This window comes from Pan troglodytes, chromosome 11 (assembly GCF_028858775.2).
Source record: "Pan troglodytes isolate AG18354 chromosome 11, NHGRI_mPanTro3-v2.0_pri, whole genome shotgun sequence".
NCBI lineage: Eukaryota > Metazoa > Chordata > Mammalia > Primates > Hominidae > Pan > Pan troglodytes.
Window position 1 is genome coordinate 76,259,524 of NC_072409.2, and position 14,729 is coordinate 76,274,252.

The window sequence follows — 14,729 nt, forward strand, 5'->3', positions numbered from 1 at the left end:
TAGAAAGGAAAATAAGCATAGTGAGTAATCCCATGCATTTCTTTCTTCATTTTGGTATGTGTATGAATAATAGACATATTTACAAATTGGGGATTATTTTCATATTAAGTTTTATTCCCTTCTTTCATTTAAAATTACATTTCCTTCTCTTCTACTTCTGAAGTACTGGTCATTGTACCTTTTGACATAGTATGTAGATTTCTGTCAAGGCTGTTGCAGTAGATGATGTGTTGATATGTTGGCTATTTTTTTTTTAAGTATAGCATAGCACAGATGATTGAACCCTTCCAGTTGTTTCATCTTCTATCCCCTTAGCTGCAGATTAAGTAGTGCTATTTTTTGTCTTTAATATTTACTGTTATGTAAACTATAATATAATGGGAAGTGGCTGCACTATCTTACTCTTTTTTTGCACTTTACCCTGATCAAACAAGGGGTCATTAAAGGAGCTTTTCCCCCTTTCCATTTTACCCTTTTAGAAGTTAGGACATGTTAACACATAGGTTGCTGATGTGACATAGCATAAGTAGCTGCTTTACCAGAAAAATAATTTTGTCTTTTGAGTGTTTGTCATTGGTTCTTTTCTTGATTAACAGTATTTGTCATAATACTTTCTGTTTGCTTTGTGTTTCTTTTGTTACTTTTTTTCATTCATTCAAGAAACATTTATTATCTATTGGATGCCCACTATTTAAGATATAGTCTCAACTGTGACTCTTGGGTTTCTGGTAGATAGGTATTTTCCTTCTGTAGTATGTTATGTGTAATCTTTAGGTCTTTGACTCTTTTCAGTGGCTGACCACTCACCTACTACTCAATGCCTAAAAACTTTTTTATTTCAAAGATTAAAGCCTTAGCTTATATAGGGGCCAGATGTTGATAAAGTTTCAAAACACTTTGCAATGGAGTCAGGCATGCTTAGTCAAATTTTTAAATAGTTTGTACCAATTCTCCTATGCCTCATAGCACCTCATGGCACATTTCAGTCTAATAATAATAGTAAGAACACCCATAAATGCTTATATAGTCATGTGCTGCATTAACTATGTTTTGTTTTGGTCAATGATGGACGTATATAAAGCGGTATTTTTATTGTACCTTTTCTTTAGATATACAAATACTTACCATTGTGTTAACAGTTGCCTCCAATACAGTCACAGGCTGTACAGATTTGTAGCCTAGAAGCAATAGGCCATACCATGTAGCCTAGGTGGATAGTAGGCTGTACCAGTTAGGCTTGTGTAAGTACCCTGTGTGATACTCATACAATGATGAAATCACCTAATGATGCATTTCTCACAACGTATCCCCATCATTAAGTGATGCTTGAGTATATTGAATGCTTCTGGCTACTGTTCTAAGTGCTTTATATATTAACTTATTCAGTCTTTACAGCAACTCAAGAGAGATCAAGTAGGTTGCTCAAGTACTTACAGTAAGTAGCAAGTTGGGTGTGATGGGCATTCTGGCTCCAGGTCAGTGGTCTTGTGCTGGTGCTCCCTGCCATTTGCCTTTTGCATTACTGGCATAAAGAACCAGAGGCATCTCATTCTCCCAAAACTGGAAAGAGATTTAAAGGTGTCTGTATTGAACTAGATGGAAAAAAATGTGAAAAACGTTTTTGTTATAGTATAGGATAAGTAAAACATAATATAAATTTATATGAAAGTTACTAAATGTTGAATTTCTATAAAACTTCAGACTCTTCAGGGTTTCTAATGAGAGAATTGTACTTGCTTCTGTAAACATTAACTTTTCATTTTAAAATCAGTTTATCCATGAAATAAGAATATTCAGTTCCTGATCTAAACTTTTAAATAATGATTTCTTAGAATTGAGTGCCCATTACAATTTCATTTGTATGAGTGGGTAATAAAAATAATTTTTATCTAAGCATTCAGTAATTTACAACAGTTGGAATTATTTTTAAATAATCTAACAGCTCTTTTCATCAAAAATGTAATAGAAAATTTCTTGTGATAAAAATGAAAGGATTTGGAGCAGTTGAGGAGGCTCATGCCTGTAATCCCAGCATTTTGGGAGGCTAAGGCGGTAGGATCACTTGAGCCCAGGAGTTGGCGACCAGCTTAGGCAACATAGGGAGACCCCCATCTCTATAAAAAAATAGAAAAAATTAGCCAGGCATGGTGGCACACACCTTTAGTCCCAGCTACTCAGGAGGCTGATCTGGGAGAATCATTTTAGCCCAGGAAGTTGAGGCTGCAGTGAGCCATAATCATGTTACTGCAATCCAGCCTGGGCGACAGAGCGAGACCCTGTCTCAAAAATAAACAAATGAATAAATAAGTGAATGACAGGATTTCAAATTCAATTGACCTTTCTAATTTCAAGTGTTTAATGACAAAGCTCTAGGTGACAGAAAGCATATGCATTGTTTGAGCAGTCACCTTGCAGCTAGATTTGATGCTGAAAATGCATGTCACTGGCAAATGGGTAAAAATATAATCATTATAGAAATTTAAGGCTGTTGCTTTAAGGAAACCTTGCTCACTAGATTTTGGGCTCCCCCATTCTTGACTTTCTGCTTATTCTACTGTGTGCCTTGCTGTTTAGGCACCTTGAACATAATCTTCCAACAGTTTCACAAGCCTGTCTTTGATAATGGGTAGCAGTGCATTCTGCAGTTGTCTGATGAGGTAGATTACTAGGACTTGGAGCACTTCCCTTTTCATAGTTGACATAACTCCAGAGCAGCTTGTGCAGGAGCTACCCACTGAGGAGCACCGGATGAGGTTTCTTGTATCTGGAAGTGACTGGAACAGAGGCTTTTACTTTTTCAGGGGTTTCCTGGCTGCCCCAAGGCCTAAGGGAAACTTTATCTAAGGATACCCTGGTAGGATAGCTCTGCCTTATGCTACAGAAAGAAAATTTCTATGAGCCTTGGAGAGATGTTTCAGAATAGACATTTATGAATAACGCATGCAAATAATCCATATATGAAATTCACAGTTTTCATATCAGTCCTAGAATGGAAAGAAATTTTTTTGTGTAAGATATAAGTCTTGATAAGGCTTCAGTAGCAATCTGAAAATCTCAGCAGCTGAAAGCAGCAAAGTTGCTTTCTTGCTCAAGCTACCATGTCCACCACAGGTTGGTAAAGGGGCTTTGTTCATTGTGGTTCACTGCGTTCCAGCCTAGACTCCATCTCAAAAAACAAACAAAAAAAGTGTGTACAGTTCCTTACTTATCTCCTTGCCTTAACTTTCTAACTCCCTGGTTATTTAATATTTAGATTAATGAACTGGGAAACATTATTACTGTAGAAATAAAGGCACAATGGAATCCCATGTACTTACCACCTAGCTTCATCATTTATCAACTCATGGACCCCACACCTAGATTATTTTGAGGCAAACCCAAGACATACTAGTTTGTCTACAAATTTACAATGTATTTTACAAGACAGGTTTACTCATTTTAACTATGTTGTATTGAAACAAAACCTGTTCTAATTGACTTTGCTTTAGAAGGTGGTTAGTTTATTGGGATACAAGGAATCAGTAATTAAAATTTGCTTTTTATTTTTGATACACAGGAATCCAGATCTTACATAAGATGGAAGTCTCTCACACTAGATACTGAACATTAAATAGAAAATCTACTTAGTAAAATCTAAGTTGCCATGGAAGAAATACCAGTAAAAGTTGCTGTAAGAATTAGACCTCTGCTTTGCAAAGAAGTTCTTCATAATCACCAAGTTTGTGTGAGAGTTATTCCAAACAGCCAGCAAGTTATCATTGGGAGAGATAGAGTCTTCACTTTTGATTTTGTTTTTGGCAAAAATTCCACTCAAGATGAAGTTTATAACACATGTATAAAGCCCCTAGTGTTGTCACTCATTGAGGGCTATAATGCAACTGTTTTTGCCTATGGACAAACTGGATCTGGGAAGACATACACCATTGGAGGGGGCCATATTGGTAAGATTCTCATACTCTTTGACTTTTATTTGTGACGCTAGAAAGAAGCTAAAATATGACCAATACCTGACACATGGTAGGTGTTTAGCATATTGATTGAATAGTGAAGGAATGAATCATGTAATCAAATGTGATCGTAAGATCATTATCTTTGAAAGATTCGTTTTTAAATATTGAAGTTTCATTAAGCAATCTAACTTAGGATTATATTTGCTTGAGGAAAGAAGTTTAAAATAGTTTTCAGTGGTCAGCCCTTGTTATCTTGAACAGAATTTAAAATAGAGATAAATGAGTTAACATGATCAGATTTTGCATTCTTTAACAAGCCAGTTGTAAATATTAAGAGTCCTGCAATCAGGACTTAGGGACTGTAGGAAAAATTTATTATGTAAAGTATCTTTTTTTTTTCATATTCTAGCCAGATTTCTTTTTTAAATTCTGAATATTTTAGGACAATTGCTGCTGCTTGTAATTATAGTTTGGAAAAGATGGAATCATAGGATCTCATATAGAGCTGAAGGGAACCTTGGAAATCATTTTAGTTAAGTGTCTGGTAATAGAGTGGGGGAATTGACAGCCAAGTCCTCTGTTAAGATTGTTTACTGTATTTATATTTTTCCACTAAAAACAAACTTTTGAGTAGTGCACATATGCATCATTGTCTGAAGTTTTAGTTAGTATTCTGTGTATGAATAGTGGCTCTCAATATTTTTCTATTTTCATATTTCACAAATGTAAAATACATGGCTTTCAGAAACTCTTTAGCTGTTCAGATATGAGCTGAAACAATAAAAAAAAAATTTTAAAAAGAAACTTCTGATTACGTGCATGGATGGGAGGCGGCTCAGAGGGTGGTTGTGTAGTTTCAGGAAATCTTTATTCCAAAGATTAAAATGGAGGAGCCTTAAGAGGCCAATACTCTCCAACTAAAAGAAAACAATCTGTATATTCTGCAGGATTAGGAGATCACAGATACTAGATTGTTTCAGCGTCTTACAATAAAAAGAATTCAGTTTTTCTAGTATAAATTGTGGCTTTTCTTTAGGATTGTAGGGTTTTTTTTTTTTTGATTGGCAAATGTTTTATAATCCTAATGACCCATTATGTGCCTTATACCAATAGGAGTTATAAATGTTCAGAAGCTGGTGACTTAATTATAGCTATACTTTTTTTTTTATTATTAAGAGACCATGAGTACTATTTTAATTTTGTAAGGGAAAAAGTTATTGAAGTTATCTGTTGTCCTAACATTTTAATTGCTCTAAAATTCCCTCTATCAGAAGAAATGGAGGTCAATTAACATTTTGGATGGCGTTTTCTTTCTACTTTTTTTAAATTAAAGAAATATTTATTATAAGAAGGATTGCAAGTGATGCATAAGAAATTAAGCAAGTGACAGCTTCTCTCACCCCAAAGAAATAAGTGTGATGCATATTACTCACTTGTGTAGTTTTTTGGGTTTTTGTTTGTTTAATGAGATATTATACCTGTGATTCTGTAACTTTCTTTTTGCATTTAACAATGTAAAATATCATTTCAGACCAGATGCGGTGGCTCACGCCTGTAATCCCAGCACTTTGGGAGGCCAAGGCAGGCAGATCACTTGAGGCCAGGAGTTTGAGACCAGCCTGGTCAACATGATGAAACCCTGTCTCTACTAATAATACAAAAATTAGCTGGGCGTCGTGGCACGTGCGTTTAATCCCAGCTACTTGGGAGGCTGAGGCAGAGAATCGCTTGAACCTGGGAGGCGGAGGCTACAGTGAGCCAAGATCATGCCACTGCACTCCAGCCTGGGCAACAGACCAAGACTGTCTCAAAAAGAAAAAAAAAAGTTGGATTTATTTTTTGGTGTATTAGTGAGCATTTTCTGTTTCCCAGAATGTCTCTATAGGACACCAATTCTGGGTCAGCTTTTTGGTTATAGACCATGCAAATAATGTTTTCTTTTTCCCCCTCCAGTGAATATTTATTGAGCATCTGCAGTGTCTAGGTTACCGTGCTGGGCACTAGGGCAGAATGAAACTCTTTTATTTTAAAATGTATTTTACTTTATTTTAAAAACCTTTTTGTAGAGACAGTCTCACTTTGTTTTTTGTTTTTGATTTTGCTTTGAGATAGGGCCTTGCTCTGTCACCCTGGCTGGAGTGCAGTGGCACAATCACAGCTCACTGCAGCTTCAACCTTCTGGGCTTATGAGATTCTTCCACCTTGGCCTCCTAAGTATCTGGGACTACAGGGGCATATCACCACTCCCAACTAATTTTTTTTTTTTTTAATTTTTTGCAGAGACAAGGTTTTGCCATGTTGTCCAGGCTGGTCTTGAACACCTGAGATCAAGTGATCCACCCTGCCTCAGTCTCCCAAAGTGCTGGGATTACAGGCGTGAACCACCACGCCTGGCTTTATTTTTAAATATGATGCTTATTTAGCTAATATTCATTTTCCTGCTTTTCAGAACGTTGGAATTACCTTTACAAGGTATAGCCTTTTCCAAAAACTTTTGTGTACTCTTTAAATACCATATAATAGCTAAATGAGAGTTGTTGAGGTATAAAACTTTGCAGGTTTTCTTTTGGAAATGGTTTATTTCAGGAATATAAGACTAACATTGCAAATTTTATATTCAAGTTATCAAAATACATATTGGAGCTTTATTATAAATATTTGAAATTAAGCTTTTTGATACGTCTTTTAAATTGTGCTTTGTTATCTATAGATGTGGGGAGTAACTGAACTATTTCTCGTCAATTATTTATTCTGGATAATCAAGATTGCTTATCTATACTACAGTTTGAAAGGTTTAGATATTTCCTACAGCTAGTTCCTATAAGCTCTTAAAAGGGAATCTTCCTTTGTACTGTATTAGAAGAAAACCCACAACTTACTTTACTTGCCACATGATGGCAGTCTTGCCTCTTAAATTAGGGGAAAGGCAGCCATCGAAGTTGATGGAAACTCGGATTTTCAGAACGATTGTTGCCAGAAACCTAAACTTTGGTAATCTTCAACTTGGAAGCAAGTTGTTTTTAAGTTTCATTTGTAAGTCAACTCTTTGTTGCTTGGAATACATTTTCCATGGAACAATGCTAAAAATGATGGGCAGTTTTCTAAATTAGCCTACAGAAACTTTTAAAGTCTCCATTTTTCCCGCCACTTACTTTAAATTTTATCTCATACACTTTTTTTTTTACTATTTTTACAATTGTGATAAAGTACACATAAATATAAAGATCACCAAACTTACCATTTTAACTACTTTCAAGTGTAGAGTTCTGCAGCATCAAATATACTAATTGTTAATGCAATAATAACCAGTATTTCCAAAGTTTTCATCACCGAAACAGAAGCTATGTACCCATTAAGCAATAGCTCTCCCCGCATTCTCTGATAATCCCTGATTTACTTTCTGTCTCTTTTAGTTTGCCTATTCTAGATATTTCATATAAGTGGAGGCCAGGCGTGGTGGCTCAATTCTGTCATCCCGGTACTTTGGGAGGATCACCTGAGCTCAGGAGTTTGAGATCAGCCTGGGCAACATGGTGAAACCCCATCTCTACTATAAATACAAAAAAATCAGTCAGGCGTGGTTGTGTGCACCTGTAATCCCAGCTGCTGGAGGCTGAGGCGGGAGAATCACTTGAACCTGGGAGGCAGAGGTTGCAGTGAGCTGAGATCGTGCCACTGCACTCCAGTGTGGGCAACAGAGCAAGACTCTGTCTCAGAGAACAAAACAAAACCAAACACATAAAAGTGGGCCGGGCGTGGTGGCTCACGCCTCTAAGCTCAGCACTTTGGGAGGTCGAGGCGGGTGGATCATGAAGTCAGAAAATCGAGATCATCCTAGCCAACATGGTGAAACCCCATCTCTACTAAAAATACAAAAATTAGCCATGTGTGGTGGTGGGCGCCTGTAGTGCCAGCTACTCAGGAGGCTGAGGCAGGAGAATCGCTTGAACCCAGGAGGTGGAGGTTGCAGTGAGCCAAGATCGCACCACTGCACTCCTGGGCAACATAGTGAGAGCTTGTCTCTACAAAAAACAACAAAAAAATTAGCTTGATGTGGTGGCACATGCCTGTAGTCCCAGCTACTTCAGAGGCTGAGGTGGGAGGATCGCCTGAGCCCAGGAGGTCAAGGCTGCAGTGAGCTGTGATTGTGCCACTGCACTCCAGCCTGGGTGACACAGTGAGACCCTGTCTCAAAAAAGAAAAAGAAAAGAAAAAAAGAAGTGGATCATACAGTATTTTTCCTTCTGTGTCTAGCTTCTCTCTCTTAGCATGTTATGTCACCTATCAGAACTTCATTCCTTTTTCCAAGAACATTCCATTGTATGTATATACTGTGTTTTATTTATCCATTCTTCTTTTGATGGACATTTGGTTTGCTTCCCCCTTGTAGCTCCTGTAAATAATGTTGCTATGAACACCGATGTAGAAGTATCTGTTTGAGTCCCTCCTACGCCTATTTGTAAAGCTGCTCTAACTCCTTTTTGAAACAAGTGGGAGCAGAAATAAGTGTTTACTCATGATGTTATTGTACTGGTCTGTGTTCTGGTTTGTAGAAGCTGTGGGCTTAGATAGTGCTGGAGGAGAAGAGGTGTAGAGATGTTTCCTTCCTCATTGTTGAACTGAGGGTCTAGGCCTGGGCATAACTGGCCTTTCTGCACCTGTCTTCTGCACACATTCTCTGTCGCCATCAACTCTGGCTTATGTCCCTGTCTTTTCTTGTTGTCCCTTTCTACTCTCAAGCTCCTTGCACCTTTTCACCCCATCCAGAAATCTCAGAACAGATAGACTTGGTGACATGTGAAGAAATATGATACAAGAATTGTTTTTAAAAAGCATTCTTGCCAACATAAATGAATTGTGCTCCAGTGATTGGGATTCCACCCAGACCATAATAAATGATCTAAAGAGAAAGATATTTTAGTGCAAAGGACTGTGAAATAGATTGGTCTTACCTAGGGTCAGTTTCCTGCTTTTTACAGCTATTTTGTGCTTTAGAAATTATATGTCATCTAAAAGCATCAACATTTTTATAACATGGCTCCCACTAGTAGTAGTGAATATCCGAGAGGTGGAGTGGCTTTGGGCAGGGGAAGCCCTCTGTGTAGAATGATGTTTTATGAGCCAAGGGCCACCTCTCTGGATCTAGTATTTAATGAACAGTGAATTGGGAAAGATTATGTATGTATGTATGTATGTATGTATGTATTTAGAGAAAGGGTCTTGCTCTGTCACCTAGGCTCTGTCTCCTGGCTCACTGCAACCTCTGTCTCCCAGGCTCAAGTAATCCTCCCTTCTCAGCCTCCCAAGCAGCTGAGACCATAGGCATGCAACACGATGCCCAGCTAATTTTTTGTGTTTTTTGTAGACAAGGGGTCTTGCCATGTTGCCCAGGCTTGTCTCAAACTTCTTAGCTCAAGCGATCCACCCACCTCGGCCTCCCCATGTGCTGGGATTACAGGTGTGAGCCACCACAGTATGGCCTATTTATGGAATAAAATGCCACCCCATATAGTTTTATCATTTATATTAAAATGTACATTTCTACCATATCTACCTGCTTTGAAATTCACCTGTGCCACTTAATGTCTTTTTGATTCCTGGGCCTTTTCAAATATATTTTCTTATTAAATCTTTTTTCTTTTTTTTTAGACAGTTTCCCTCTGTCGCTCAGGCTGGAGTGCAGTGGCGCTATCTCAGCTCACTGCAACCTCCACCTCCCAGCTTCAAGTGATTCTCATGCCTTAGCCACCCAAATATTTGGGATTACAGGCATGGGCTGCCACACCTAGCTAGCTAATTTTTGTATTTTTAGTAGGGACAGGGTTTCACCATGTTGCCCAAGCTGGTCTTGAACTCCTGGGCTCAAGTGATCTGCCTGCTTCAGCCTCCCAAAGTCTGGGATTACAGGCGTGAGCCACTGCGCTCGGCCTCTTTCAAGTCTTTTCTCAGATGTCACCTTCTGAATGATGCCCACCATGACCTTCCTATTTAAAGTTGCAAGCATCTCTTGGCTGGTGGTTACACTTCTAGTCCCCTTACCCTGCCGTGTTTTTTTTCCTCCAGGTACAATTAACACTTTTTAATACGCCATGTAATTCACTTATCAATTATTCTTTTTTGCTATTGTCTGTCTTTCCTCAGCAGAATCTCACCAGGGAAGGGATTTCTTTTCTCCCTGTTTTGTTTATTGGTGGACTGCAGAGTCCTAGAATAGTGCCTGGCACATAGTAGATACTAAATAAATATTTGTTCAATGAATGCATGAATGAATTCTTGGTAAGGGGATACATGTGAAAACTTTTACTTGTTAATTTTATAGTTGTGGTTTAAAAGAGTTATAATAGCCTGGTGGTGGGCATCTGTAATCCCAGCTACTCAGGAGGCTGAGGCAGGAGAATTGCTTGAATTTGATAGTCGGAGGTTGCAGTGAGCTGAGATTGTACCACTGCGCTCCAGCCTGGGCAACGGAGCAAGACTCTGTCCCCCCGCCAAAAAAAAGTTATATAGAAATGTAATAAAATAAATTAACTATAAATTTGGGGTTGTAGCTTTTCTTTTGTTTTAAGTTCCAGATATGCTTTCTTTTTCTAAATTTTCAGCTTCAGTTGTGGCGGGCCAAAAGGGTATCATTCTTCGAGCTATTCAAGAAATATTTCAAAGCATCTCTGAACATCCTAACATTGACTTTAATGTGAAAGTATCTTACATAGAAGTGTACAAGGAAGACCTAAGAGATCTTCTAGAATTGGAGACATCCATGAAAGATCTTCACATCCGAAAAGATGAAAAAGGAAACACAGGTAAAGTAGCCCGCTTAATCAGTTGCCTTCATTAGCAAACAGACATGCTTTAATGCTTTAAGTTTCTGGATATATTCCAAGGAATCTTTAAAAACAGATGTAGAAGCAAAATGAATTTATTTTTACTTTTAAATTGAACAGCTTTATTATTAATCCCTCTCTTTTTTTTTTGAGATGGAGTCTCACGCCATCACCCAGGCTAGAGTGTAGTGGTGCAATCTTGGCTCACTGCAACCTCTGCCTCCTGGGTTCAAGTGATTCTCCTGCCTTAGCCTCCCGAGTAGCTAGTATTACAGGTGCGCACCACCATGCCTGGCTAATTTTTGTATTTTTAGTAGAGACGGGATTTCACCATGTTGGTCAGGCTGGTCTCGAACTCCTGACCTCGTGATCCGCCTGCCTCAGCCTCTCAAAGTGCTGGGATTACAGGCGTGAGCCACTGCTCCCAGCCTATTAATCTCTCTTAAATCACTCAGATGAAAAAGTAGTTCAGACTGGTTGGTAAGGTGAAGTTATTAATTTGTAATGCAAGATACTGAATTCCTATCATTGTTCCCCTCTAGACTCACTTCAGGTGAGACTGTGATATAGGCTAAATTTGTTTTTGTATCTTTTTTCCTCTCAGCTCTACCATGAGATTGGAGGTGGCTTTTGCTTTAAGTGTTTATCAAAGTTGACCCAGAACTTGCCTTTCTTTTCTTTGATTTTTGTCCCAGCACACATACTTCTTCTTCTTTTTTTAAAGTTGAGAGTTTATATTTTTGTTTTTTGATATTGACATTTACCTGTTTGTTTTGTTGTGTTCCTCAAGGTCTGACTTTCTGCATTAGTAGCCTGTTCATTTCATTAACCAATACCCATTTGTTGGAAATGGGAGAAGGTTAGAATGGGAGGCTCAAACTGCAAATATTTTAAAGAATAACAATTTATGCTTTTCTAGTTTAAAAGCTAACATGTTCATCAGAGTATTTTCAAAACAGGAAAGTGTAAGGAAGAAAGTTAAAAGATTATCTTTAATTCTAGAGCCTAGAAATACCAACATCTCTTTTTGGTGGGTTTCCTTCCAGAATTATTTTTCTATGTACATATAATTTATTTATTTATTTATTTATTTATTTATTTATTTTTGAGACGGAGTCTCGCTCTGTCACCCAGGCTGGAGTGCAGTGGCGCGATCTGGGCTCACTGCAAGCTCCGCCTCCCAGGTTCACGCCATTCTGCTGCCTCAGCCTCCCGAGTAGCTGGTACTACACGCGCCTGCCACCATGCCCAGCTAATTTTTTGTATTTTTAGTAGAGACAGAGTTTCACCGTGTTAGCCATTATGGTCTCAATCTCCTGACCTCGTGATCCTCCCATCTCGGCCTCCCAAAGTGCTGGGATTACAGGCGTGAGCCACCGTGCCTGGCCCATATAATTTTTTAAAAATATGTACTTGCAACCCTACACACAGTTTTGCATTTTATATTTCACTTAATATTTATATTTTGAATATTTTCACACATGATTAAATATTTTTCATACTTGACTCTTCATGTTTATATGGTAATTTGTCTTATGAATGTGTTTATAGTTATTTAATATTCCATTGTTGGACATTTAGGCTGTTTCTAGGTTTTAACTATTATTAAATAATATTGCAGTGACTATTCTTTTTTTTTTTTTTTTTTTTTGGAGACAGGGTCTTACCTCTGTCAGCCAGGCTGGAGTGCAGTGGCATAATCACAGCTCACTGCAGCCTCAACCTCATGGGCTCAAGTGATCCTCCTACCCCAGCCTCCCGAGTAGCTGGGACTAACAGGCACCTGCCACCACACCTGGCTAATTTTTGTATTTTTTTGTAGAGACAGGGTTTCACCATGTTGCCCAGGCTGGTCTTGAACTATTGGGCTCAAGAGATCTGCCTGCTTTGGCCTCCCAAAGTGCTAGAATTACAGGCGTGAGCCACCATGCCTGGCGTGAGCCACCATGCCTGGCCTATTCTTGGATGTCTTCTTTCCCTAAAAACCATATTTAGTAGAACCTTCCTGGAGATCCTGCCAGAGGAGGGAATTTCCTAGCAGTTAGGAAAGTTAGGAAAGTAAGATGGCTTTAGTCATTCAAATAGCAGCCTACAGGAGGCAGCAAATCTTGCATCTTTATAGCCCTGTCCTGGCATTCCTGCATGGGTGAAGAAATTGTTTCTGTTTTTGTTTTTTTAAGAAGAAACTATATATGGTAGCTTATGGTCTTATTAGATAATTCAGTACAGTTTATCTCTTCTGGATAAAATTCAGACTGATGTTTTGAGCTCCTTTATCTTATGGAATACAATTATTGAATGTTTTCATCTTTTATCAAAGAGTTACAAAAATAATACATGCTTCTTTGTAAAATATCAAGCAGAATAGAAGTATATACACTTCACTATCACTCTTGATAAACTTGATCAAAATACTTCATATCTGATATCAATGTTGAAAAAATTTTGGAAGGATGTTACAAATGATCTTAAATTACAGTATGTCTTACATAATGTCCCACTCACAAGTAAAGTGCATTTGTTTGACATATTTCTTTAGAATCTCTGTATGAAGCAGCGATGTCCATGCTTGCTGCCACACAATTAGTACACGTGGGAAACTTTTTAAAAATACTGATTTCTGGGTCCTACTTCACAGGGATTCTGATTTAATTGGTCTGAGATGGTACCTGGGCATTGGCACTTTCTTTTTTATAAAGCTACCAGGTGATTTGCATCTGGATTCAAGAACCATAGTGCTAACTTATAGCCTAACATTGGAAAAATTTAATGAAAGTTTTACTATGACTTACAGGACTTTAAATGAACTGGGTTGTTTAAAAAGTGTCATGATGGAAATAATGAAACTGAAATGATTATTTTTTAAAGAAATAGTGATGTGACAGTATCTGAGTAAAGAGGAATTATGGCAATATAATATGAGCATGAAATCAGGAGCTTTCCTTCTCTGATTCAATTCCTAAGTCCACCTACTTCTCTTTGAAATATTTTTGGATATAGGCCGGGTGCGGTGGCTCACGCCTATAATCCCAGCACTTTGGGAGGCCGAGGCGGGTGGATCACGAGGTCAGGAGATCGAGACCATCCTGGCTAACACGGTGAAACCTCGTCTCTACTAAATATACAAAAAAAATTAGCCGGGCGTTGTGGCGGGTGCCTGTAGTCCCAGCTACTCGGGAGGCTGAGGTAGGAGAATGGCGTGAACCCAGAGGGCAGAGCTTGCAGTGAGCCAAGATCGCGCCATTGCACTCCAGCCTGGGGGACAGAGCGAGACTCCGTCTCAAAAAAAAAAAAAAAAAAGATCCCACTTGCGTCTCTTATTTCCTTCTTTCTACCCTCCCCTTTCCTATTGCTTCCTGCTCACAATTCATACCCTTCTTGGCTCCTCCTCCTTTCTCCTTCGGTTAAAGTGTATTTTAATTTGTTATATTTATTAAATAGAACTCTGTGGATCTGGTTGTCAATTTAGAGACTGAAAATAAACTTGTTTCAGAAATAAAACTTGTTATCTTTTACTGAGTTTTTCTCCCTTTGTCGGTCAGTAGTTCTTGAAAGAAAAAATTACTTCATCTCTTGTGTTTGGAGTATAGGTTTTTAAAAAAACCAACAAATTAGCATATTTATTAATGTTTAAGGAATGTAGGTATGTACATGTATACTTGTTATATGTACATGTATTGAGTTCAGATTTACATTTCCCCGCTTTTCATTCAGAAACTGTTTATTGTGTGAAGATTGTATGTCGTGGGAATAGTGGAGGACAGGACACACCTAGTTACTGCTTGCTTGGGTGGAGTTTGCAAGCTAGTGAGCAAATGAATGGTGCTTCAGTTGTTCCTGAGATAACATGGTTCCCAGCTTCCATGGTTCTGTCCATTTTTCAAAATAGGAAAACTTAAAAAGATAGCTTTTTAGTTAAAAAGGAAATAAGTATATTTCCTTTTTTTTTAGGCTCTAA

The 14,729-nt window shown here is 38.2% G+C and overlaps 1 pseudogene; it reads left to right on the top strand.

Moving 5' to 3' along the window:
* LOC736002 (kinesin-like protein KIF27) overlaps positions 1–14,729 on the top strand; it is a 53,924-nt pseudogene that overhangs the window by 5,422 nt on the left and 33,773 nt on the right.